Here is a 22,036-nt window from a genome sequence, read left to right as displayed (position 1 = left end):
TGTGTGCCATTTATTAGTTTGTCAATCAGGGTGGTGGAGCATCCTACAAAATAATTGTTAAAGGCATTTGCTACTTCTAAGGGGAGTTGCAGGTCTTGGTTATCCACATTGACAGTGGAGGGTTGGGAGTGGATTGGTGGATTTTGTAGGTTATTTATGAGTTTCCAAAACTTTCTAGGGTTACATATATTATTGTTCAGATTTTCACAGAAATATTGCGCCTTAGCCAATTTTGTTTGTTTAGTACATATATTTCACCATTGTCTATATACACAGTGATCATTCATAGAGCCAGTATGCTTGAACTTTGACCACAATGAATCCCGAAATTGGTACATTTGAATGAGGTCAGCTGTGATCCAGTTCAAGTGTGCTCCTTTTACTCTCACCTTACGCAGCGGTGCATGTAAATTCCAAACTTGTAGGAGTTCAGACTGAAAGAATTCAACTGCAGAGTCTAGATCTGGGATTAGGTTTAATCTGTGCCAGGGGAGGTTCTTGATGTCATTTAGAAATGATTGAAGATTAAATTTTTTGAAGGACCTGGTGATTTTAACCTTGGGAGAGGATTTAGTAGCCTTTATTTTACGCACACAGTACACTAAGCAGTGGTCACTGAAATTGTTAGGGAGAACACCTGCCTCCTGAATTCGGTCGGGAGAAGTGGAGAGAATCCAGTCGAGCAGGGTATGATTATGGCTTTTGATGTTTATGCGAGTTGGGGAGGAGATTAATTGCGTTAGCTGCAAAGATTTAAACAGCGAGCGACAACTGTTATTTTTTGGATTCAGCCAATCGATGTTAAAATCTCCAAAAACCAAAATTTCACTTTTTGGGTTTGAGTTATGGATTCACTAAGGAGCTGTGCTATGTCCGAAATGGAATGCACAGGGGAGCTTGGTGGGCCAATATAGAGTATCTCGTGCCTGACTATAGCATGCTTCTCCACCAATGTGACTGGCAAGAATACGTGTCAGCATCTCCGATCTTAATGATTTAGGAATGATGACCCTTGACCCCTTGTACAGTACACCATCCTGAATGCCGATTTCATCTCGGAAAGTCCAGTATTCTCTTACAATTAATGGCACCTCTGCCTTTGAGTCAGGCCAACCATTCAGAACAACATACTTAAGTGCTTGCAAACTCTCATTAATTTCTGTGTGCTGTCTTATCTGAAGCAATCATTGGTCTGTGATGTTTAAATAGTCTGAATGATGAATCTGCAACAGGACATTCAGGTCCTGTTGAACATTGCAAACTGTGTGTTGTGCTCTCTCGGGTGTACCACTTGCTGCTCTAGCTCTGCTAAGAGTGTCACTAATGTACATTTCAGGTCCAGGTTTATATACAACATTTAGACAATAATTTTGTAACGTGAGCAACATGCTCTGTAGACGTTTTGGTGCACACAAAAGTGGTTTCTTGAAAATAGATATCAGAGGCTTATGGTCAGTTTCTGCCGTGATCTCGTCACGACCATAGAGGTAGTGATGAAAGCGCTGGCAGGCAAACAAAATACTCAGACATTCCTTTTCGATTTGTGCATAGTTTTGCTCAGTAAGGGTTAGTGCTCTTGAAGCAAAAGGGATAGGCTGGTCAGCTTGCAATAGGCAACACCCTAGTCCACTTTTGCTTGTGTCACTTTGAATAGTTACAGGTTTTGTAACATCATAGTACTTTAGGACAGGTGTATCTGTGACCAAACGTTTGATGTCCTGCACCGCATTATCATGCTTAGGAAGCCAATGCCAAACTGCATCCTTGTCCAGAAGCCTTCTGAACGGCTCGCAAACCTCTGAGAGGTGTGGTAGGAATTTTGATAGGTAGGTAACAAATCCTATAAAGCGCTGCAGGGATTTCACATTTGCTGGCTGTGGCATATCTAGTATAGCTCTGATTTTTTCTGGGTCAGCCTTCAAACCCTCAAAGGACAGTATGTGTCCATGGAAGCGGACCTCTTTGACCTTGAATTGCAGTTTTTTCATGCCAAGTCTTAGTTTCACCTGCCTACAACGATTCATCAGTTCCAATAGTTTACCATCATGATCTTGCTCTGCTTCCCTATCTGTATCCCCACAGCCAACCACAAGGATGTCATCAGCTATTGGCTCAATACCACTGAGTCCAGCCAATAGTTCATGTTGTTTACGTTGATACACCTCTGGTACAACTGAAACATTGCATATGCATTGGCCGGGAATAGAACCCAGGCCTCCCGCATAGCAGGCGAGAATTCTACCACTGAACCCCCAATGCCTTATTTCTATTTTGCCGCTCTTTGCAACTTGAGCCATCTTTTCCTGCCCCATGGAGTCCAGAAGGTTGTCATGTAGCTGCTTGCATTATCTAACTTACATAGTAAAAATGCATCTCGGGCATCAACAAGCGTGAACAGACGTGCCTTTGGCAGCTTGTACAAAACATCCTCGAGAGTTGGCATGATGTAGTGAGATCGCCTCAGTGCCTGATTCAAGAATTTGGGATCTATGCATATTCTTAGCTTATCAGGCTTCTTTACAATCACCATGTTACTTATCCAATCAGTTGGTTCAGTCACTGTAGCTAAATGTCCATCAGCCTCATACTGGTCGAGCTAAGCCTTAACTGCCTGTTTTATGGCCACTGCTACATTGCGTGGTGCGCATTGTACTGGAGGGACACTTATGTCAAGGTCAAAATGAACTTCCCCTGGTACAGATTCTACTGGCCCATTAAAAACATAACTAAATTCCTTTAATAGCAAATGTTTTGTCAAGGGCCCTTTGAATTGATTGTCCATCACGTTGAGCTCTGCGGGGATTGAGAAATGCATCAGCCCTAGACGCTCACAGGTTGAATCGGATAACAGTGGCTTTTGGCAGGCTTCCACAATTTCGAACTCTAGCTTGTGTGTCCTTCCACGTATGACACATTCTGTCCTGAAGAGTCCTAGAGATTTCATAATCTCACCTGAGTATAACTTTAGTCTGGTGTCACTTGGCAGTAGACGTACTTCTGGTGCTAACATCATTTTGTCTCTCAAGCACATTACATCACATGTTGCTCCTGAATCGAGCTGGCAGGATTGGGGCTTATTATTTAAATTTAAAGTTACAAACCATTTCTTTCCTCTGGCTTGCACAGTGCTGATCAATTCACTACTGTATATCACTTCAGCGGTGTGTGGCTCTTCCTCATATGCAGATGTGTTCTCCATGGTGTGTAACTTTCCTAGTGATGGCTGTCTTTTACTTGACAAACAAACGTTAGCAAAGTGATTTGTTCTACCACAAGACCTACAAGACTTCCCATAAGCTGGACATTGCTCTTTAATTCTTTAATGCACAGTCCCACAATATTTGCATGCTGTAGGGTTTGCAGCATTTGTGCTGAACAGGCGGCATTGTTGCTGCGGTTTGCTTATGTGTTGTCGCTGCATTGCAATGTTTATGCTGTCGGTGTGCTGTCTGCACGTTTCAATGGCTGTGTTTAAAGTTAAGTCATGTTCTCTTAGTAGATGCCTGCGTGTGCTCTCACTAGCTACACCAAGAACAATTTTGTCCCTTATTAATTCATCCCTTAGAGTACCATATTCGCAAGTTGCTGCCTTTTCTCTCAAGCGTGTAACAAAGTTATCAAGAGATTCTCCCTCTTCTTGTTTGCAGCATCCAAACACATATCTTTCATAAATGACATTTTTAGCAGGTTTAAAATAAGCTTCCAGTGCATCTAAAATGGCTGTAACATTCTCTTTCTGCTCTGCTGTGAGGGTCAGATTGTGCTTATACACATGCCTGCATTCACTGTCCATGACCCTTCTCAGAGTTGCTGCCTGCACTGCTGCAGATTTCTCATTCAACCCTGTAGCCAGGTAATAATCTTCAAATTCAGTTCTGAAAGTTTCCCAATTGCTGCTGCAATCCCCACTGATTCTCATTTCCTCCGGGGGAGGTATGCAATTCATGGCAGTCATATTGTCTTTAAGTCTCTAAGCTCTCAAATATCAGAAAGAAAAAAAAACGTTTTAGGCTGTAACTCACAAAGCTGTGCTGTATCTTAAAGCTGCTGTTCTCCAAACAAGAGGCTCAGTCCTGATTCTAGTTACTTCTGACACCATGTTTCATGTATAGATATAAAGACACTACAAGCAGTTAGTGTGAGGAATCATATTGAACTATAGAACTACATCCAGGTCAGGGGTAGGAACACGAAACAGGAAGTATAAGGCAATGCAATGTTACCATAAACAAACAGAGTCACAGTATTTGCATAATAACTCCATAACAGCCCTCTTACACATTTTCATACAAATTCAGATTTAGTAACTCATTCAGACATATGATAGAAGTCCTATAAAATAGGAAAACAAAAGTATGATTCTTCACTTTTTCATTTCTAAAATGTCAAAATTTCAGTTTTGTACCTGGCTGTTTTTAAATTTGAGCTTTGTTTAACTGTAATGTTTTCAAAACTTTTTGCTATCACTTTACCTATGGTTTTGTTTGATATGTGCAAATTTGTAGTTGTAAAGAAGGTTGTATTTGTTACAAAGTAAGATGGGAATAAGCACTTAGTAATGTGAAGAGAATTTTAAAAACATTGCATATGCATTAGCCGGGAGTAGAACCCAGACTTCCCGCATAGCAGGCGAGAATTCTACCACTGAACCACCAATGCCTTATTTCTATTTTGCTGTTCTTTGCTGGTCCCTGCTAAAAGTATGTTAGACTTGTTTATAGTTTTGTTCGATATGTGCAAATTCGGAGTTGTAAAGAAGGTTGTATTCATTTTAAAAAAAGGTGGGAATAAGCACTTCGTAATGTGCAGAGAATTTTTAAAACACAGTACATGCATTGGCCGGGAATCGAACCCGGGCCTCCCGCATGGCAGGCGAGAATTCTACCACTGAACCACCAATGCCATGCGTCAATTTTGCCGTTCTTTGTTGCTTCCGTCTAAAAGTATGTTATACTTGTAGAAAATTATTACTAATTGACCTGGAAACCGGTAGCAAAGTTCCCAAAGTAGTTGCCCGGCTAGCTCAGTCGGTAGAGCATGAGACTCTTAATCTCAGGGTCGTGGGTTCGAGCCCCACGTTGGGCGTTCCTTTTCAATCATGAAAGGTCAGATACATTTCTATGTAAACAGAACATTTCAAAAATCATAGCGCATGCGTTGACCAGGAATTGAATCGGGGCCTCCTAGGAGGGAAGCGAGAAGTCTACCACCAATGACATGCGTGAGTTTAGATGCTGCTTCAGTCTAAAAGTATATCAAAATAGTAGAAGGTTATTACTACATTAGCCAGAAAACGCCAGAAAGCGCCAGAAAGCGCCAGAAAGCAGTACTAGACAGTTGCCTGGCTAGCTCAGTCGGTAGGGCATGAGACTCTTAATCTCAGGGTCGTGAGTTTGAGCCCCACTTTGGACGTTCCTTTTCAATCATGAAAGGTCAGATACATTTCTATGTTCTAGGCAGAACATTTAAAAAATCATAGCGCATGCGTTTACCAGGAATTGAATCAGGGCCTCCTAGGAGGGAAGCGAGAAGTCTACCACCAATGACATGCGTGAGTTTAGATGCTGCTTCAGTCTAAAAGTATATCAAAATAGTAGAAGGTTATTACTACATTAGCCAGAAAACGCCAGAAAGCAGTACTAGACAGTTGCCCGGCTAGCTCAGTCGGTAGAGCATGAGACACTTAATCTCAGGGTCGTGGGTTTGAGCCCCACGTTGGGCGTTCCTTTTCAATCATGGGTTGCCATTTTCCTATTCCTCTCTTCTGCATTTCTCCAATGTACTAAGCCTACATCAGGCTTGGAAAAAACAATCTTGATCAGAATTACGAGATAATGCACCTTTAATTTCCTGAATATAAATTAGAAAGAGTTTTCCTAAACCTCCTGAATCTTTTATCATGAATTTACTAGATTATTTATTAAATTGACAATGATATCTAATTCAGACATATGATAGAAGCCCTAAAAAATAGGAAAACAAAAGTATGATTCTTCATTTTTTCATTTCTAAACTGTTCTCTCTCTCTCTCTCTCTCTCTCTCTCTCTTTTCAATCATGAAAGGTCAGATACATTTCTATGTTCTAGGCAGAACATTTCAAAAATCATAGCGCATGCGTTGACCAGGAATTGAATCAGGGCCTCCTAGGAGGGAAGCGAGAAGTCTACCACCAATGACATGCGTGAGTTTAGATGCTGCTTCAGTCTAAAAGTATATCAAAATAGTAGAAGGTTATTACTACATTAGCCAGAAAACGCCAGAAAGCAGTACTAGACAGTTGCCCGGCAAGCTCAGTCGGTAGAGCATGAGACTCTTAATCTCAGGGTCGTGGGTTCGAGCCCCACGTTGGGCGTTCCTTTTCAATCATGGGTTGCCATTTTCCTATTCCTCTCTTCTGCATTTCTCCAATGTACTAAGCCTACATCAGGCTTGGAAAAAACAATCTTGATCAGAATTACGAGATAATGCACCTTTAATTTCCTGAATATAATTTAGAAAGAGTTTTCCTAAACCTCCTGAATCTTTTATCATGAATTTACTAGATTATTTATTAAATTGACAATGATATCTAATTCAGACATATGATAGAAGCCCTAAAAAATAGGAAAACAAAAGTATGATTCTTCATTTTTTCATTTCTAAACTGTTCTCTCTCTCTCTCTCTCTCTCTCTCTCTCTCTCCATATTGAAATACATAAAATGATTGGGAATCAATTGATGTTGGTGCAACAAATGAACTCTTTGATATTTGTATCCACATAGAAAAGATATTGAGTGTGACATTTTTGGCTGAATAGTTTTCTATTGTTAAACCAATTGTTGCTAGTACAATTTCAGTTTTGTACCTGGCTGTTTTTTTAATTTGAGCTTTGTTTAACTGTAATGTTTTCAAAACTTTTGGCTATCATTTGTCCTATGGTTTTGTTTGATATGTGCAAATTTGTAGTTGTAAAGAAGGTTGTATTTCTTTCAAAGTAAGGTGGGAATAAGCACTTCGTAATGTGCAGAGAATTTTTAAAACATTGCATATGCATTGGCCGGGAATCGAACCCGGGCCTCCCGCGTGGCAGGCGAGAATTCTACCACTGAACCACCAATGCCTTATTTCGACTTTGCCGCTCTTTGCTGCTCCCTGCTAAAAGTATGTTAGACTTGTTTATAGTTTTGTTCGATATGTGCAAATTCGGAGTTGTAAAGAAGGTTGTATTCATTTAAAAAAAAAGGTGGGAATAAGCACTTCGTAATGTGCAGAGAATTTTTAAAACACAGTACATGCATTGGCCGGGAATCGAACCCGGGCCTCCCGCGTGGCAGGCGAGAATTCTACCACTGAACCACCAATGCCATGCGTCAATTTTGCCGCTCTTTGTTGCTTCCGTCTAAAAGTATGTTATACTTGTAGAAAATTATTACTAATTCACCTGGAAACCGGTAGTAAAGTTCCCAAAGTAGTTGCCCGCCTAGCTCAGTCGGTAGAGCATGAGACTCTTAATCTCAGGGTCGTGGGTTCGAGCCCCAAGTTGGGCGTTCCTTTTCAATCATGAAAGGTCAGATACATTTCTATATTCTAGACAGAACATTTCAAAAATCATAGCGCATGCGTTGACCAGGAATTGAATCGGGGCCTCCTAGGAGGGAAGCGAGAAGTCTACCACCAATGACATGCGTGAGTTTAGATGCTGCTTCAGTCTAAAAGTATATCAAAATAGTAGAAGGTTATTACTACATTAGCCAGAAAACGCCAGAAAGCAGTACTAGACAGTTGCCCGGCTAGCTCAGTCGGTAGAGCATGAGACTCTTAATCTCAGGGTCGTGGGTTCGAGCCCCACGTTGGGCGTTCCTTTTCAATCATGGGTTGCCATTTTCCTATTCCTCTATTCTGCATTTCTCCAATGTACTAAGCCTACATCAGGCTTGGAAAAAACAATCTTGATCAGAATTACGAGATAATGCACCTTTAATTTCCTGAATATAATTTAGAAAGAGTTTTCCTAAACCTCCTGAATCTTTTATCATGAATTTACTAGATTATTTATTAAATTGACAATGATATCTAATTCAGACATATGATAGAAGCCCTAAAAAATAGGAAAACAAAAGTATGATTCTTCATTTTTTCATTTCTAAACTGTTCTCTCTCTCTCTCTCTCTCTCTCTCTCTCTCTTTTCAATCATGAAAGGTCAGATACATTTCTATGTTCTAGGCAGAACATTTCAAAAATCATAGCGCATGCGTTGACCAGGAATTGAATCAGGGCCTCCTAGGAGGGAAGCGAGAAGTCTACCACCAATGACATGCGTGAGTTTAGATGCTGCTTCAGTCTAAAAGTATATCAAAATAGTAGAAGGTTATTACTACATTAGCCAGAAAATGCCAGAAAGCAGTACTAGACAGTTGCCCGGCTAGCTCAGTCGGTAGAGCATGAGACTCTTAATCTCAGGGTCGTGGGTTCGAGCCCCACGTTGGGCGTTCCTTTTCAATCATGGGTTGCCATTTTCCTATTCCTCTCTTCTGCATTTCTCCAATGTACTAAGCCTACATCAGGCTTGGAAAAAACAATCTTGATCAGAATTACGAGATAATGCACCTTTAATTTCCTGAATATAATTTAGAAAGAGTTTTCCTAAACCTCCTGAATCTTTTATCATGAATTTACTAGATTATTTATTAAATTGACAATGATATCTAATTCAGACATATGATAGAAGCCCTAAAAAATAGGAAAACAAAAGTATGATTCTTCATTTTTTCATTTCTAAACTGTTCTCTCTCTCTCTCTCTCTCTCTCTCTCTCTCCATATTGAAATACATAAAATGATTGGGAATCAATTGATGTTGGTGCAACAAATGAACTCTTTGATATTTGTATCCACATAGAAAAGATATTGAGTGTGACATTTTTGGCTGAATAGTTTTCTAGTGTTAAACCAATTGTTGCTAGTACAATTTCAGTTTTGTACCTGGCTGTTTTTTTAATTTGAGCTTTGTTTAACTGTAATGTTTTCAAAACTTTTGGCTATCATTTGTCCTATGGTTTTGTTTGATATGTGCAAATTTGTAGTTGTAAAGAAGGTTGTATTTCTTTCAAAGTAAGGTGGGAATAAGCACTTCGTAATGTGCAGAGAATTTTTAAAACATTGCATATGCATTGGCCGGGAATCGAACCCGGGCCTCCCGCGTGGCAGGCGAGAATTCTACCACTGAACCACCAATGCCTTATTTCTACTTTGCCGCTCTTTGCTGCTCCCTGCTAAAAGTATGTTAGACTTGTTTATAGTTTTGTTCGATATGTGCAAATTCGGAGTTGTAAAGAAGGTTGTATTCATTTAAAAAAAAAGGTGGGAATAAGCACTTCGTAATGTGCAGAGAATTTTTAAAACACAGTACATGCATTGGCCGGGAATCGAACCCGGGCCTCCCGCGTGGCAGGCGAGAATTCTACCACTGAACCACCAATGCCATGCATCAATTTTGCCGCTCTTTGTTGCTTCCGTCTAAAAGTATGTTATACTTGTAGAAAATTATTACTAATTGACCTGGAAACCGGTAGCAAAGTTCCCAAAGTTCCCAAAGTTCCCAAAGTTCCCAAAGTAGTTGCCCGGCTAGCTCAGTCGGTAGAGCATGAGACTCTTAATCTCAGGGTCGTGGGTTCGAGCCCCACGTTGGGCGATCCTTTTCAATCATGAAAGGTCAGATACATTTCTATGTTCTAGACAGAACATTTCAAAAATCATAGCGCATGCGTTGACCAGGAATTGAATCGGGGCCTCCTAGGAGGGAAGCGAGAAGTCTACCACCAATGACATGCGTGAGTTTAGATGCTGCTTCAGTCTAAAAGTATATCAAAATAGTAGAAGGTTATTACTACATTAGCCAGAAAACGCCAGAAAGCAGTACTAGACAGTTGCCCGGCTAGCTCAGTCGGTAGAGCATGAGACTCTTAATCTCAGGGTCGTGGGTTCGAGCCCCACGTTGGGCGTTCCTTTTCAATCATGGGTTGCCATTTTCCTATTCCTCTCTTCTGCATTTCTCCAATGTACTAAGCCTACATCAGGCTTGGAAAAAACAATCTTGATCAGAATTACGAGATAATGCACCTTTAATTTCCTGAATATAATTTAGAAAGAGTTTTCCTAAACCTCCTGAATCTTTTATCATGAATTTACTAGATTATTTATTAAATTGACAATGATATCTAATTCAGACATATGATAGAAGCCCTAAAAAATAGGAAAACAAAAGTATGATTCTTCATTTTTTCATTTCTAAACTGTTCTCTCTCTCTCTCTCTCTCTCTCTCTCTCTCTCTCTCTCTCTTTTCAATGATGAAAGGTCAGATACATTTCTATGTTCTAGGCAGAACATTTCAAAAATCATAGCGCATGCGTTGACCAGGAATTGAATCAGGGCCTCCTAGGAGGGAAGCGAGAAGTCTACCACCAATGACATGCGTGAGTTTAGATGCTGCTTCAGTCTAAAAGTATATCAAAATAGTAGAAGGTTATTACTACATTAGCCAGAAAACGCCAGAAAGCAGTACTAGACAGTTGCCCGGCTAGCTCAGTCGGTAGAGCATGAGACTCTTAATCTCAGGGTCGTGGGTTCGAGCCCCACGTTGGGCGTTCCTTTTCAATCATGGGTTGCCATTTTCCTATTCCTCTCTTCTGCATTTCTCCAATGTACTAAGCCTACATCAGGCTTGGAAAAAACAATCTTGATCAGAATTACGAGATAATGCACCTTTAATTTCCTGAATATAATTTAGAAAGAGTTTTCCTAAACCTCCTGAATCTTTTATCATGAATTTACTAGATTATTTATTAAATTGACAATGATATCTAATTCAGACATATGATAGAAGCCCTAAAAAATAGGAAAACAAAAGTATGATTCTTCATTTTTTCATTTCTAAACTGTTCTCTCTCTCTCTCTCTCTCTCTCTCTCTCTCTCCATATTGAAATACATAAAATGATTGGGAATCAATTGATGTTGGTGCAACAAATGAACTCTTTGATATTTGTATCCACATAGAAAAGATATTGAGTGTGACATTTTTGGCTGAATAGTTTTCTATTGTTAAACCAATTGTTGCTAGTACAATTTCAGTTTTGTACCTGGCTGTTTTTTTAATTTGAGCTTTGTTTAACTGTAATGTTTTCAAAACTTTTGGCTATCATTTGTCCTATGGTTTTGTTTGATATGTGCAAATTTGTAGTTGTAAAGAAGGTTGTATTTCTTTCAAAGTAAGGTGGGAATAAGCACTTCGTAATGTGCAGAGAATTTTTAAAACATTGCATATGCATTGGCCGGGAATCGAACCCGGGCCTCCCGCGTGGCAGGCGAGAATTCTACCACTGAACCACCAATGCCTTATTTCTACTTTGCCGCTCTTTGCTGCTCCCTGCTAAAAGTATGTTAGACTTGTTTATAGTTTTGTTCGATATGTGCAAATTCGGAGTTGTAAAGAAGGTTGTATTCATTTAAAAAAAAGGTGGGAATAAGCACTTCGTAATGTGCAGAGAATTTTTAAAACACAGTACATGCATTGGCCGGGAATCGAACCCGGGCCTCCCGCGTGGCAGGCGAGAATTCTACCACTGAACCACCAATGCCATGCGTCAATTTTGCCGCTCTTTGTTGCTTCCGTTTAAAAGTATGTTATACTTGTAGAAAATTATTACTAATTGACCTGGAAACCGGTAGCAAAGTTCCCAAAGTAGTTGCCCGGCTAGCTCAGTCGGTAGAGCATGAGACTCTTAATCTCAGGGTCGTGGGTTCGAGCCCCATGTTGGGCGATCCTTTTCAATCATGAAAGGTCAGATACATTTCTATGTTCTAGACAGAACATTTCAAAAATCATAGCGCATGCGTTGACCAGGAATTGAATCGGGGCCTCCTAGGAGGGAAGCGAGAAGTCTACCACCAATGACATGCGTGAGTTTAGATGCTGCTTCAGTCTAAAAGTATATCAAAATAGTAGAAGGTTATTACTACATTAGCCAGAAAACGCCAGAAAGCAGTACTAGACAGTTGCCCGGCTAGCTCAGTCGGTAGAGCATGAGACTCTTAATCTCAGGGTCGTGGGTTCGAGCCCCACGTTGGGCGTTCCTTTTCAATCATGGGTTGCCATTTTCCTATTCCTCTCTTCTGCATTTCTCCAATGTACTAAGCCTACATCAGGCTTGGAAAAAACAATCTTGATCAGAATTACGAGATAATGCACCTTTAATTTCCTGAATATAATTTAGAAAGAGTTTTCCTAAACCTCCTGAATCTTTTATCATGAATTTACTAGATTATTTATTAAATTGACAATGATATCTAATTCAGACATATGATAGAAGCCCTAAAAAATAGGAAAACAAAAGTATGATTCTTCATTTTTTCATTTCTAAACTGTTCTCTCTCTCTCTCTCTCTCTCTCTCTCTCTCTCTCTCTCCATATTGAAATACATAAAATGATTGGGAATCAATTGATGTTGGTGCAACAAATGAACTCTTTGATATTTGTATCCACATAGAAAAGATATTGAGTGTGACATTTTTGGCTGAATAGTTTTCTAGTGTTAAACCAATTGTTGCTAGTACAATTTCAGTTTTGTACCTGGCTGTTTTTTTAATTTGAGCTTTGTTTAACTGTAATGTTTTCAAAACTTTTGGCTATCATTTGTCCTATGGTTTTGTTTGATATGTGCAAATTTGTAGTTGTAAAGAAGGTTGTATTTCTTTCAAAGTAAGGTGGGAATAAGCACTTCGTAATGTGCAGAGAATTTTTAAAACATTGCATATGCATTGGCCGGGAATCGAACCCGGGCCTCCCGCGTGGCAGGCGAGAATTCTACCACTGAACCACCAATGCCTTATTTCTACTTTGCCGCTCTTTGCTGCTCCCTGCTAAAAGTATGTTAGACTTGTTTATAGTTTTGTTCGATATGTGCAAATTCGGAGTTGTAAAGAAGGTTGTATTCATTTTAAAAAAAGGTGGGAATAAGCACTTCGTAATGTGCAGAGAATTTTTAAAACACAGTACATGCATTGGCCGGGAATCGAACCCGGGCCTCCCGCGTGGCAGGCGAGAATTCTACCACTGAACCACCAATGCCATGCGTCAATTTTGCCGCTCTTTGTTGCTTCCGTCTAAAAGTATGTTATACTTGTAGAAAATTATTACTAATTCACCTGGAAACCGGTAGCAAAGTTCCCAAAGTAGTTGCCCGGCTAGCTCAGTCGGTAGAGCATGAGACTCTTAATCTCAGGGTCGTGGGTTCGAGCCCCACGTTGGGCGTTCCTTTTCAATCATGAAAGGTCAGATACATTTCTATGTTCTAGACAGAACATTTCAAAAATCATAGCGCATGCGTTGACCAGGAATTGAATCGGGGCCTCCTAGGAGGGAAGCGAGAAGTCTACCACCAATGACATGCGTGAGTTTAGATGCTGCTTCAGTCTAAAAGTATATCAAAATAGTAGAAGGTTATTACTACATTAGCCAGAAAACGCCAGAAAGCAGTACTAGACAGTTGCCCGGCTAGCTCAGTCGGTAGAGCATGAGACTCTTAATCTCAGGGTCGTGGGTTCGAGCCCCACGTTGGGCGTTCCTTTTCAATCATGGGTTGCCATTTTCCTATTCCTCTCTTCTGCATTTCTCCAATGTACTAAGCCTACATCAGGCTTGGAAAAAACAATCTTGATCAGAATTACGAGATAATGCACCTTTAATTTCCTGAATATAATTTAGAAAGAGTTTTCCTAAACCTCCTGAATCTTTTATCATGAATTTACTAGATTATTTATTAAATTGACAATGATATCTAATTCAGACATATGATAGAAGCCCTAAAAAATAGGAAAACAAAAGTATGATTCTTCATTTTTTCATTTCTAAACTGTTCTCTCTCTCTCTCTCTCTCTCTCTCTCTCTCTCTCCATATTGAAATACATAAAATGATTGGGAATCAATTGATGTTGGTGCAACAAATGAACTCTTTGATATTTGTATCCACATAGAAAAGATATTGAGTGTGACATTTTTGGCTGAATAGTTTTCTAGTGTTAAACCAATTGTTGCTAGTACAATTTCAGTTTTGTACCTGGCTGTTTTTTTAATTTGAGCTTTGTTTAACTGTAATGTTTTCAAAACTTTTGGCTATCATTTGTCCTATGGTTTTGTTTGATATGTGCAAATTTGTAGTTGTAAAGAAGGTTGTATTTCTTTCAAAGTAAGGTGGGAATAAGCACTTCGTAATGTGCAGAGAATTTTTAAAACATTGCATATGCATTGGCCGGGAATCGAACCCGGGCCTCCCGCGTGGCAGGCGAGAATTCTACCACTGAACCACCAATGCCTTATTTCTACTTTGCCGCTCTTTGCTGCTCCCTGCTAAAAGTATGTTAGACTTGTTTATAGTTTTGTTCGATATGTGCAAATTCGGAGTTGTAAAGAAGGTTGTATTCATTTAAAAAAAAAGGTGGGAATAAGCACTTCGTAATGTGCAGAGAATTTTTAAAACACAGTACATGCATTGGCCGGGAATCGAACCCGGGCCTCCCGCGTGGCAGGCGAGAATTCTACCACTGAACCACCAATGCCATGCGTCAATTTTGCCGCTCTTTGTTGCTTCCGTCTAAAAGTATGTTATACTTGTAGAAAATTATTACTAATTGACCTGGAAACCGGTAGCAAAGTTCCCAAAGTAGTTGCCCGGCTAGCTCAGTCGGTAGAGCATGAGACTCTTAATCTCAGGGTCGTGGGTTCGAGCCCCACGTTGGGCGATCCTTTTCAATCATGAAAGGTCAGATACATTTCTATGTTCTAGACAGAACATTTCAAAAATCATAGCGCATGCGTTGACCAGGAATTGAATCGGGGCCTCCTAGGAGGGATGCGAGAAGTCTACCACCAATGACATGCGTGAGTTTAGATGCTGCTTCAGTCTAAAAGTATATCAAAATAGTAGAAGGTTATTACTACATTAGCCAGAAAACGCCAGAAAGCAGTACTAGACAGTTGCCCGGCTAGCTCAGTCGGTAGAGCATGAGACTCTTAATCTCAGGGTCGTGGGTTCGAGCCCCACGTTGGGCGTTCCTTTTCAATCATGGATTGCCATTTTCCTATTCCTCTCTTCTGCATTTCTCCAATGTACTAAGCCTACATCAGGCTTGGAAAAAACAATCTTGATCAGAATTACGAGATAATGCACCTTTAATTTCCTGAATATAATTTAGAAAGAGTTTTCCTAAACCTCCTGAATCTTTTATCATGAATTTACTAGATTATTTATTAAATTGACAATGATATCTAATTCAGACATATGATAGAAGCCCTAAAAAATAGGAAAACAAAAGTATGATTCTTCATTTTTTCATTTCTAAACTGTTCTCTCTCTCTCTCTCTCTCTCTCTCTCTCTCTCCATATTGAAATACATAAAATGATTGGGAATCAATTGATGTTGGTGCAACAAATGAACTCTTTGATATTTGTATCCACATAGAAAAGATATTGAGTGTGACATTTTTGGCTGAATAGTTTTCTAGTGTTAAACCAATTGTTGCTAGTACAATTTCAGTTTTGTACCTGGCTGTTTTTTTAATTTGAGCTTTGTTTAACTGTAATGTTTTCAAAACTTTTGGCTATCATTTGTCCTATGGTTTTGTTTGATATGTGCAAATTTGTAGTTGTAAAGAAGGTTGTATTTCTTTCAAAGTAAGGTGGGAATAAGCACTTCGTAATGTGCAGAGAATTTTTAAAACATTGCATATGCATTGGCCGGGAATCGAACCCGGGCCTCCCGCGTGGCAGGCGAGAATTCTACCACTGAACCACCAATGCCTTATTTCTACTTTGCCGCTCTTTGCTGCTCCCTGCTAAAAGTATGTTAGACTTGTTTATAGTTTTGTTCGATATGTGCAAATTCGGAGTTGTAAAGAAGGTTGTATTCATTTTAAAAAAAGGTGGGAATAAGCACTTCGTAATGTGCAGAGAATTTTTAAAACACAGTACATGCATTGGCCGGGAATCGAACCCGGGCCTCCCGCGTGGCAGGCGAGAATTCTACCACTGAACCACCAATGCCATGCGTCAATTTTGCCGCTCTTTGTTGCTTCCGTCTAAAAGTATGTTATACTTGTAGAAAATTATTACTAATTGACCTGGAAACCGGTAGCAAAGTTCCCAAAGTAGTTGCCCGGCTAGCTCAGTCGGTAGAGCATGAGACTCTTAATCTCAGGGTCGTGGGTTCGAGCCCCATGTTGGGCGATCCTTTTCAATCATGAAAGGTCAGATACATTTCTATGTTCTAGACAGAACATTTCAAAAATCATAGCGCATGCGTTGACCAGGAATTGAATCGGGGCCTCCTAGGAGGGAAGCGAGAAGTCTACCACCAATGACATGCGTGAGTTTAGATGCTGCTTCAGTCTAAAAGTATATCAAAATAGTAGAAGGTTATTACTACATTAGCCAGAAAACGCCAGAAAGCAGTACTAGACAGTTGCCCGGCTAGCTCAGTCGGTAGAGCATGAGACTCTTAATCTCAGGGTCGTGGGTTCGAGCCCCACGTTGGGCGTTCCTTTTCAATCATGGATTGCCATTTTCCTATTCCTCTCTTCTGCATTTCTCCAATGTACTAAGCCTACATCAGGCTTGGAAAAAACAATCTTGATCAGAATTACGAGATAATGCACCTTTAATTTCCTGAATATAATTTAGAAAGAGTTTTCCTAAACCTCCTGAATCTTTTATCATGAATTTACTAGATTATTTATTAAATTGACAATGATATCTAATTCAGACATATGATAGAAGCCCTAAAAAATAGGAAAACAAAAGTATGATTCTTCATTTTTTCATTTCTAAACTGTTCTCTCTCTCTCTCTCTCTCTCTCTCTCTCTCTCTCTCTCTCTCTCTCTCTCTCTCTCCATATTGAAATACATAAAATGATTGGGAATCAATTGATGTTGGTGCAACAAATGAACTCTTTGATATTTGTATCCACATAGAAAAGATATTGAGTGTGACATTTTTGGCTGAATAGTTTTCTAGTGTTAAACCAATTGTTGCTAGTACAATTTCAGTTTTGTACCTGGCTGTTTTTTTAATTTGAGCTTTGTTTAACTGTAATGTTTTCAAAACTTTTGGCTATCATTTGTCCTATGGTTTTGTTTGATATGTGCAAATTTGTAGTTGTAAAGAAGGTTGTATTTCTTTCAAAGTAAGGTGGGAATAAGCACTTCGTAATGTGCAGAGAATTTTTAAAACATTGCATATGCATTGGCAGGGAATCGAACCCGGGCCTCCCGCGTGGCAGGCGAGAATTCTACCACTGAACCACCAATGCCTTATTTCTACTTTGCCGCTCTTTGCTGCTCCCTGCTAAAAGTATGTTAGACTTGTTTATAGTTTTGTTCGATATGTGCAAATTCGGAGTTGTAAAGAAGGTTGTATTCATTTAAAAAAAAGGTGGGAATAAGCACTTCGTAATGTGCAGAGAATTTTTAAAACACAGTACATGCATTGGCCGGGAATCGAACCCGGGCCTCCCGCGTGGCAGGCGAGAATTCTACCACTGAACCACCAATGCCATGCGTCAATTTTGCCGCTCTTTGTTGCTTCCGTCTAAAAGTATGTTATACTTGTAGAAAATTATTACTAATTGACCTGGAAACCGGTAGCAAAGTTCCCAAAGTAGTTGCCCGGCTAGCTCAGTCGGTAGAGCATGAGACTCTTAATCTCAGGGTCGTGGGTTCGAGCCCCACGTTGGGCGATCCTTTTCAATCATGAAAGGTCAGATACATTTCTATGTTCTAGACAGAACATTTCAAAAATCATAGCGCATGCGTTGACCAGGAATTGAATCGGGGCCTCCTAGGAGGGAAGCGAGAAGTCTACCACCAATGACATGCGTGAGTTTAGATGCTGCTTCAGTCTAAAAGTATATCAAAATAGTAGAAGGTTATTACTACATTAGCCAGAAAACGCCAGAAAGCAGTACTAGACAGTTGCCCGGCTAGCTCAGTCGGTAGAGCATGAGACTCTTAATCTCAGGGTCGTGGGTTCGAGCCCCACGTTGGGCGTTCCTTTTCAATCATGGGTTGCCATTTTCCTATTCCTCTCTTCTGCATTTCTCCAATGTACTAAGCCTACATCAGGCTTGGAAAAAACAATCTTGATCAGAATTACGAGATAATGCACCTTTAATTTCCTGAATATAATTTAGAAAGAGTTTTCCTAAACCTCCTGAATCTTTTATCATGAATTTACTAGATTATTTATTAAATTGACAATGATATCTAATTCAGACATATGATAGAAGCCCTAAAAAATAGGAAAACAAAAGTATGATTCTTCATTTTTTCATTTCTAAACTGTTCTCTCTCTCTCTCTCTCTCTCTCTCTCTCTCTCTCTCTCTCTCTCTCTCCATATTGAAATACATAAAATGATTGGGAATCAATTGATGTTGGTGCAACAAATGAACTCTTTGATATTTGTATCCACATAGAAAAGATATTGAGTGTGACATTTTTGGCTGAATAGTTTTCTAGTGTTAAACCAATTGTTGCTAGTACAATTTCAGTTTTGTACCTGGCTGTTTTTTTAATTTGAGCTTTGTTTAACTGTAATGTTTTCAAAACTTTTGGCTATCATTTGTCCTATGGTTTTGTTTGATATGTGCAAATTTGTAGTTGTAAAGAAGGTTGTATTTCTTTCAAAGTAAGGTGGGAATAAGCACTTCGTAATGTGCAGAGAATTTTTAAAACATTGCATATGCATTGGCCGGGAATCGAACCCGGGCCTCCCGCGTGGCAGGCGAGAATTCTACCACTGAACCACCAATGCCTTATTTCTACTTTGCCGCTCTTTGCTGCTCCCTGCTAAAAGTATGTTAGACTTGTTTATAGTTTTGTTCGATATGTGCAAATTCGGAGTTGTAAAGAAGGTTGTATTCATTTTAAAAAAAGGTGGGAATAAGCACTTCGTAATGTGCAGAGAATTTTTAAAACACAGTACATGCATTGGCCGGGAATCGAACCCGGGCCTCCCGCGTGGCAGGCGAGAATTCTACCACTGAACCACCAATGCCATGCGTCAATTTTGCCGCTCTTTGTTGCTTCCGTCTAAAAGTATGTTATACTTGTAGAAAATTATTACTAATTGACCTGGAAACCGGTAGCAAAGTTCCCAAAGTAGTTGCCCGGCTAGCTCAGTCGGTAGAGCATGAGACTCTTAATCTCAGGGTCGTGGGTTCGAGCCCCACGTTGGGCGATCCTTTTCAATCATGAAAGGTCAGATACATTTCTATGTTCTAGACAGAACATTTCAAAAATCATAGCGCATGCGTTGACCAGGAATTGAATCGGGGCCTCCTAGGAGGGAAGCGAGAAGTCTACCACCAATGACATGCGTGAGTTTAGATGCTGCTTCAGTCTAAAAGTATATCAAAATAGTAGAAGGTTATTACTACATTAGCCAGAAAACGCCAGAAAGCAGTACTAGACAGTTGCCCGGCTAGCTCAGTCGGTAGAGCATGAGACTCTTAATCTCAGGGTCGTGGGTTCGAGCCCCACGTTGGGCGTTCCTTTTCAATCATGGATTGCCATTTTCCTATTCCTCTCTTCTGCATTTCTCCAATGTACTAAGCCTACATCAGGCTTGGAAAAAACAATCTTGATCAGAATTACGAGATAATGCACCTTTAATTTCCTGAATATAATTTAGAAAGAGTTTTCCTAAACCTCCTGAATCTTTTATCATGAATTTACTAGATTATTTATTAAATTGACAATGATATCTAATTCAGACATATGATAGAAGCCCTAAAAAATAGGAAAACAAAAGTATGATTCTTCATTTTTTCATTTCTAAACTGTTCTCTCTCTCTCTCTCTCTCTCTCTCTCTCTCTCTCTCTCTCTCTCTCTCTCTCTCTCTCTCTCTCTCTCCATATTGAAATACATAAAATGATTGGGAATCAATTGATGTTGGTGCAACAAATGAACTCTTTGATATTTGTATCCACATAGAAAAGATATTGAGTGTGACATTTTTGGCTGAATAGTTTTCTAGTGTTAAACCAATTGTTGCTAGTACAATTTCAGTTTTGTACCTGGCTGTTTTTTTAATTTGAGCTTTGTTTAACTGTAATGTTTTCAAAACTTTTGGCTATCATTTGTCCTATGGTTTTGTTTGATATGTGCAAATTTGTAGTTGTAAAGAAGGTTGTATTTCTTTCAAAGTAAGGTGGGAATAAGCACTTCGTAATGTGCAGAGAATTTTTAAAACATTGCATATGCATTGGCCGGGAATCGAACCCGGGCCTCCCGCGTGGCAGGCGAGAATTCTACCACTGAACCACCAATGCCTTATTTCTACTTTGCTGCTCTTTGCTGCTCCCTGCTAAAAGTATGTTAGACTTGTTTATAGTTTTGTTCGATATGTGCAAATTCGGAGTTGTAAAGAAGGTTGTATTCATTTAAAAAAAAGGTTGGAATAAGCACTTCGTAATGTGCAGAGAATTTTTAAAACACAGTACATGCATTGGCCGGGAATCGAACCCGGGCCTCCCGCGTGGCAGGCGAGAATTCTACCACTGAACCACCAATGCCATGCGTCAATATTGCCGCTCTTTGTTGCTTCCGTCTAAAAGTATGTTATACTTGTAGAAAATTATTACTAATTGACCTGGAAACCGGTAGCAAAGTTCCCAAAGTAGTTGCCCGGCTAGCTCAGTCGGTAGAGCATGAGACTCTTAATCTCAGGGTCGTGGGTTCGAGCCCCACGTTGGGCGTTCCTTTTCAATCATGAAAGGTCAGATACATTTCTATGTTCTAGACAGAACATTTCAAAAATCATAGCGCATGCGTTGACCAGGAATTGAATCGGGGCCTCCTAGGAGGGAAGCGAGAAGTCTACCACCAATGACATGCGTGAGTTTAGATGCTGCTTCAGTCTAAAAGTATATCAAAATAGTAGAAGGTTATTACTACATTAGCCAGAAAACGCCAGAAAGCAGTACTAGACAGTTGCCCGGCTAGCTCAGTCGGTAGAGCATGAGACTCTTAATCTCAGGGTCGTGGGTTCGAGCCCCACGTTGGGCGTTCCTTTTCAATCATGGGTTGCCATTTTCCTATTCCTCTCTTCTGCATTTCTCCAATGTACTAAGCCTACATCAGGCTTGGAAAAAACAATCTTGATCAGAATTACGAGATAATGCACCTTTAATTTCCTGAATATAATTTAGAAAGAGTTTTCCTAAACCTCCTGAATCTTTTATCATGAATTTACTAGATTATTTATTAAATTGACAATGATATCTAATTCAGACATATGATAGAAGCCCTAAAAAATAGGAAAACAAAAGTATGATTCTTCATTTTTTCATTTCTAAACTGTTCTCTCTCTCTCTCTCTCTCTCTCTCTCTCTCTCTCTCTCTCTCTCTCTCTCTCCATATTGAAATACATAAAATGATTGGGAATCAATTGATGTTGGTGCAACAAATGAACTCTTTGATATTTGTATCCACATAGAAAAGATATTGAGTGTGACATTTTTGGCTGAATAGTTTTCTAGTGTTAAACCAATTGTTGCTAGTACAATTTCAGTTTTGTACCTGGCTGTTTTTTTAATTTGAGCTTTGTTTAACTGTAATGTTTTCAAAACTTTTGGCTATCATTTGTCCTATGGTTTTGTTTGATATGTGCAAATTTGTAGTTGTAAAGAAGGTTGTATTTCTTTCAAAGTAAGGTGGGAATAAGCACTTCGTAATGTGCAGAGAATTTTTAAAACATTGCATATGCATTGGCCGGGAATCGAACCCGGGCCTCCCGCGTGGCAGGCGAGAATTCTACCACTGAACCACCAATGCCTTATTTCTACTTTGCCGCTCTTTGCTGCTCCCTGCTAAAAGTATGTTAGACTTGTTTATAGTTTTGTTCGATATGTGCAAATTCGGAGTTGTAAAGAAGGTTGTATTCATTTAAAAAAAAGGTGGGAATAAGCACTTCGTAATGTGCAGAGAATTTTTAAAACACAGTAC

The 22,036-nt window shown here is 39.6% G+C and overlaps 46 non-coding genes across 46 annotated transcripts; 24 read left to right on the top strand and 22 right to left on the bottom strand.

Annotated features, from left to right (window-relative positions):
* Nucleotides 1–2,188: 2,188 nt before the first annotated feature.
* Nucleotides 2,189–2,259, bottom strand: TRNAS-GCU (transfer RNA serine (anticodon GCU)). Its single transcript has one exon. It is a non-coding gene; the product is annotated as a tRNA-Ser (tRNA).
* A 2,329-nt stretch (nt 2,260–4,588) lies between these two features.
* Nucleotides 4,589–4,659, bottom strand: TRNAS-GCU (transfer RNA serine (anticodon GCU)). The gene has a single exon. It is a non-coding gene; the product is annotated as a tRNA-Ser (tRNA).
* Nucleotides 4,660–4,831: 172 nt separating this feature from the next.
* On the bottom strand, nt 4,832–4,902 carry TRNAG-GCC (transfer RNA glycine (anticodon GCC)). The gene has a single exon. It is a non-coding gene; the product is annotated as a tRNA-Gly (tRNA).
* Nucleotides 4,903–5,012: 110 nt separating this feature from the next.
* Nucleotides 5,013–5,085, top strand: TRNAK-CUU (transfer RNA lysine (anticodon CUU)). The gene has a single exon. It is a non-coding gene; the product is annotated as a tRNA-Lys (tRNA).
* Nucleotides 5,086–5,339: 254 nt separating this feature from the next.
* On the top strand, nt 5,340–5,412 carry TRNAK-CUU (transfer RNA lysine (anticodon CUU)). The gene has a single exon. It is a non-coding gene; the product is annotated as a tRNA-Lys (tRNA).
* A 237-nt stretch (nt 5,413–5,649) lies between these two features.
* On the top strand, nt 5,650–5,722 carry TRNAK-CUU (transfer RNA lysine (anticodon CUU)). Its single transcript has one exon. It is a non-coding gene; the product is annotated as a tRNA-Lys (tRNA).
* Nucleotides 5,723–6,280: 558 nt separating this feature from the next.
* On the top strand, nt 6,281–6,353 carry TRNAK-CUU (transfer RNA lysine (anticodon CUU)). The gene has a single exon. It is a non-coding gene; the product is annotated as a tRNA-Lys (tRNA).
* A 677-nt stretch (nt 6,354–7,030) lies between these two features.
* TRNAG-GCC (transfer RNA glycine (anticodon GCC)) lies at nt 7,031–7,101 on the bottom strand. Its single transcript has one exon. It is a non-coding gene; the product is annotated as a tRNA-Gly (tRNA).
* Nucleotides 7,102–7,274: 173 nt separating this feature from the next.
* On the bottom strand, nt 7,275–7,345 carry TRNAG-GCC (transfer RNA glycine (anticodon GCC)). The gene has a single exon. It is a non-coding gene; the product is annotated as a tRNA-Gly (tRNA).
* Nucleotides 7,346–7,455: 110 nt separating this feature from the next.
* Nucleotides 7,456–7,528, top strand: TRNAK-CUU (transfer RNA lysine (anticodon CUU)). Its single transcript has one exon. It is a non-coding gene; the product is annotated as a tRNA-Lys (tRNA).
* A 237-nt stretch (nt 7,529–7,765) lies between these two features.
* TRNAK-CUU (transfer RNA lysine (anticodon CUU)) lies at nt 7,766–7,838 on the top strand. Its single transcript has one exon. It is a non-coding gene; the product is annotated as a tRNA-Lys (tRNA).
* A 560-nt stretch (nt 7,839–8,398) lies between these two features.
* TRNAK-CUU (transfer RNA lysine (anticodon CUU)) lies at nt 8,399–8,471 on the top strand. The gene has a single exon. It is a non-coding gene; the product is annotated as a tRNA-Lys (tRNA).
* Nucleotides 8,472–9,146: 675 nt separating this feature from the next.
* Nucleotides 9,147–9,217, bottom strand: TRNAG-GCC (transfer RNA glycine (anticodon GCC)). The gene has a single exon. It is a non-coding gene; the product is annotated as a tRNA-Gly (tRNA).
* A 173-nt stretch (nt 9,218–9,390) lies between these two features.
* TRNAG-GCC (transfer RNA glycine (anticodon GCC)) lies at nt 9,391–9,461 on the bottom strand. Its single transcript has one exon. It is a non-coding gene; the product is annotated as a tRNA-Gly (tRNA).
* A 137-nt stretch (nt 9,462–9,598) lies between these two features.
* TRNAK-CUU (transfer RNA lysine (anticodon CUU)) lies at nt 9,599–9,671 on the top strand. The gene has a single exon. It is a non-coding gene; the product is annotated as a tRNA-Lys (tRNA).
* A 237-nt stretch (nt 9,672–9,908) lies between these two features.
* On the top strand, nt 9,909–9,981 carry TRNAK-CUU (transfer RNA lysine (anticodon CUU)). The gene has a single exon. It is a non-coding gene; the product is annotated as a tRNA-Lys (tRNA).
* Nucleotides 9,982–10,551: 570 nt separating this feature from the next.
* Nucleotides 10,552–10,624, top strand: TRNAK-CUU (transfer RNA lysine (anticodon CUU)). The gene has a single exon. It is a non-coding gene; the product is annotated as a tRNA-Lys (tRNA).
* A 677-nt stretch (nt 10,625–11,301) lies between these two features.
* On the bottom strand, nt 11,302–11,372 carry TRNAG-GCC (transfer RNA glycine (anticodon GCC)). The gene has a single exon. It is a non-coding gene; the product is annotated as a tRNA-Gly (tRNA).
* A 172-nt stretch (nt 11,373–11,544) lies between these two features.
* On the bottom strand, nt 11,545–11,615 carry TRNAG-GCC (transfer RNA glycine (anticodon GCC)). The gene has a single exon. It is a non-coding gene; the product is annotated as a tRNA-Gly (tRNA).
* A 110-nt stretch (nt 11,616–11,725) lies between these two features.
* On the top strand, nt 11,726–11,798 carry TRNAK-CUU (transfer RNA lysine (anticodon CUU)). The gene has a single exon. It is a non-coding gene; the product is annotated as a tRNA-Lys (tRNA).
* A 237-nt stretch (nt 11,799–12,035) lies between these two features.
* Nucleotides 12,036–12,108, top strand: TRNAK-CUU (transfer RNA lysine (anticodon CUU)). The gene has a single exon. It is a non-coding gene; the product is annotated as a tRNA-Lys (tRNA).
* A 683-nt stretch (nt 12,109–12,791) lies between these two features.
* On the bottom strand, nt 12,792–12,862 carry TRNAG-GCC (transfer RNA glycine (anticodon GCC)). Its single transcript has one exon. It is a non-coding gene; the product is annotated as a tRNA-Gly (tRNA).
* Nucleotides 12,863–13,034: 172 nt separating this feature from the next.
* On the bottom strand, nt 13,035–13,105 carry TRNAG-GCC (transfer RNA glycine (anticodon GCC)). The gene has a single exon. It is a non-coding gene; the product is annotated as a tRNA-Gly (tRNA).
* A 110-nt stretch (nt 13,106–13,215) lies between these two features.
* TRNAK-CUU (transfer RNA lysine (anticodon CUU)) lies at nt 13,216–13,288 on the top strand. The gene has a single exon. It is a non-coding gene; the product is annotated as a tRNA-Lys (tRNA).
* A 237-nt stretch (nt 13,289–13,525) lies between these two features.
* TRNAK-CUU (transfer RNA lysine (anticodon CUU)) lies at nt 13,526–13,598 on the top strand. Its single transcript has one exon. It is a non-coding gene; the product is annotated as a tRNA-Lys (tRNA).
* A 679-nt stretch (nt 13,599–14,277) lies between these two features.
* Nucleotides 14,278–14,348, bottom strand: TRNAG-GCC (transfer RNA glycine (anticodon GCC)). The gene has a single exon. It is a non-coding gene; the product is annotated as a tRNA-Gly (tRNA).
* Nucleotides 14,349–14,521: 173 nt separating this feature from the next.
* TRNAG-GCC (transfer RNA glycine (anticodon GCC)) lies at nt 14,522–14,592 on the bottom strand. The gene has a single exon. It is a non-coding gene; the product is annotated as a tRNA-Gly (tRNA).
* A 110-nt stretch (nt 14,593–14,702) lies between these two features.
* On the top strand, nt 14,703–14,775 carry TRNAK-CUU (transfer RNA lysine (anticodon CUU)). The gene has a single exon. It is a non-coding gene; the product is annotated as a tRNA-Lys (tRNA).
* A 237-nt stretch (nt 14,776–15,012) lies between these two features.
* TRNAK-CUU (transfer RNA lysine (anticodon CUU)) lies at nt 15,013–15,085 on the top strand. The gene has a single exon. It is a non-coding gene; the product is annotated as a tRNA-Lys (tRNA).
* A 677-nt stretch (nt 15,086–15,762) lies between these two features.
* On the bottom strand, nt 15,763–15,833 carry TRNAG-GCC (transfer RNA glycine (anticodon GCC)). The gene has a single exon. It is a non-coding gene; the product is annotated as a tRNA-Gly (tRNA).
* Nucleotides 15,834–16,005: 172 nt separating this feature from the next.
* TRNAG-GCC (transfer RNA glycine (anticodon GCC)) lies at nt 16,006–16,076 on the bottom strand. The gene has a single exon. It is a non-coding gene; the product is annotated as a tRNA-Gly (tRNA).
* A 110-nt stretch (nt 16,077–16,186) lies between these two features.
* Nucleotides 16,187–16,259, top strand: TRNAK-CUU (transfer RNA lysine (anticodon CUU)). The gene has a single exon. It is a non-coding gene; the product is annotated as a tRNA-Lys (tRNA).
* A 237-nt stretch (nt 16,260–16,496) lies between these two features.
* Nucleotides 16,497–16,569, top strand: TRNAK-CUU (transfer RNA lysine (anticodon CUU)). Its single transcript has one exon. It is a non-coding gene; the product is annotated as a tRNA-Lys (tRNA).
* A 701-nt stretch (nt 16,570–17,270) lies between these two features.
* TRNAG-GCC (transfer RNA glycine (anticodon GCC)) lies at nt 17,271–17,341 on the bottom strand. Its single transcript has one exon. It is a non-coding gene; the product is annotated as a tRNA-Gly (tRNA).
* Nucleotides 17,342–17,513: 172 nt separating this feature from the next.
* Nucleotides 17,514–17,584, bottom strand: TRNAG-GCC (transfer RNA glycine (anticodon GCC)). Its single transcript has one exon. It is a non-coding gene; the product is annotated as a tRNA-Gly (tRNA).
* Nucleotides 17,585–17,694: 110 nt separating this feature from the next.
* TRNAK-CUU (transfer RNA lysine (anticodon CUU)) lies at nt 17,695–17,767 on the top strand. Its single transcript has one exon. It is a non-coding gene; the product is annotated as a tRNA-Lys (tRNA).
* A 237-nt stretch (nt 17,768–18,004) lies between these two features.
* Nucleotides 18,005–18,077, top strand: TRNAK-CUU (transfer RNA lysine (anticodon CUU)). Its single transcript has one exon. It is a non-coding gene; the product is annotated as a tRNA-Lys (tRNA).
* Nucleotides 18,078–18,770: 693 nt separating this feature from the next.
* On the bottom strand, nt 18,771–18,841 carry TRNAG-GCC (transfer RNA glycine (anticodon GCC)). The gene has a single exon. It is a non-coding gene; the product is annotated as a tRNA-Gly (tRNA).
* Nucleotides 18,842–19,013: 172 nt separating this feature from the next.
* On the bottom strand, nt 19,014–19,084 carry TRNAG-GCC (transfer RNA glycine (anticodon GCC)). Its single transcript has one exon. It is a non-coding gene; the product is annotated as a tRNA-Gly (tRNA).
* A 110-nt stretch (nt 19,085–19,194) lies between these two features.
* On the top strand, nt 19,195–19,267 carry TRNAK-CUU (transfer RNA lysine (anticodon CUU)). Its single transcript has one exon. It is a non-coding gene; the product is annotated as a tRNA-Lys (tRNA).
* A 237-nt stretch (nt 19,268–19,504) lies between these two features.
* Nucleotides 19,505–19,577, top strand: TRNAK-CUU (transfer RNA lysine (anticodon CUU)). The gene has a single exon. It is a non-coding gene; the product is annotated as a tRNA-Lys (tRNA).
* A 713-nt stretch (nt 19,578–20,290) lies between these two features.
* On the bottom strand, nt 20,291–20,361 carry TRNAG-GCC (transfer RNA glycine (anticodon GCC)). The gene has a single exon. It is a non-coding gene; the product is annotated as a tRNA-Gly (tRNA).
* Nucleotides 20,362–20,533: 172 nt separating this feature from the next.
* On the bottom strand, nt 20,534–20,604 carry TRNAG-GCC (transfer RNA glycine (anticodon GCC)). Its single transcript has one exon. It is a non-coding gene; the product is annotated as a tRNA-Gly (tRNA).
* Nucleotides 20,605–20,714: 110 nt separating this feature from the next.
* On the top strand, nt 20,715–20,787 carry TRNAK-CUU (transfer RNA lysine (anticodon CUU)). Its single transcript has one exon. It is a non-coding gene; the product is annotated as a tRNA-Lys (tRNA).
* Nucleotides 20,788–21,024: 237 nt separating this feature from the next.
* TRNAK-CUU (transfer RNA lysine (anticodon CUU)) lies at nt 21,025–21,097 on the top strand. The gene has a single exon. It is a non-coding gene; the product is annotated as a tRNA-Lys (tRNA).
* A 697-nt stretch (nt 21,098–21,794) lies between these two features.
* On the bottom strand, nt 21,795–21,865 carry TRNAG-GCC (transfer RNA glycine (anticodon GCC)). Its single transcript has one exon. It is a non-coding gene; the product is annotated as a tRNA-Gly (tRNA).
* Nucleotides 21,866–22,036: the final 171 nt, after the last annotated feature.

This window comes from Bombina bombina, chromosome 7, assembly GCF_027579735.1.
Source record: "Bombina bombina isolate aBomBom1 chromosome 7, aBomBom1.pri, whole genome shotgun sequence".
Lineage (NCBI taxonomy): Eukaryota > Metazoa > Chordata > Amphibia > Anura > Bombinatoridae > Bombina > Bombina bombina.
The sequence above is the reverse complement of the archived record's forward strand: the minus strand, read 5'-3'. Positions and strand labels throughout refer to the sequence as shown.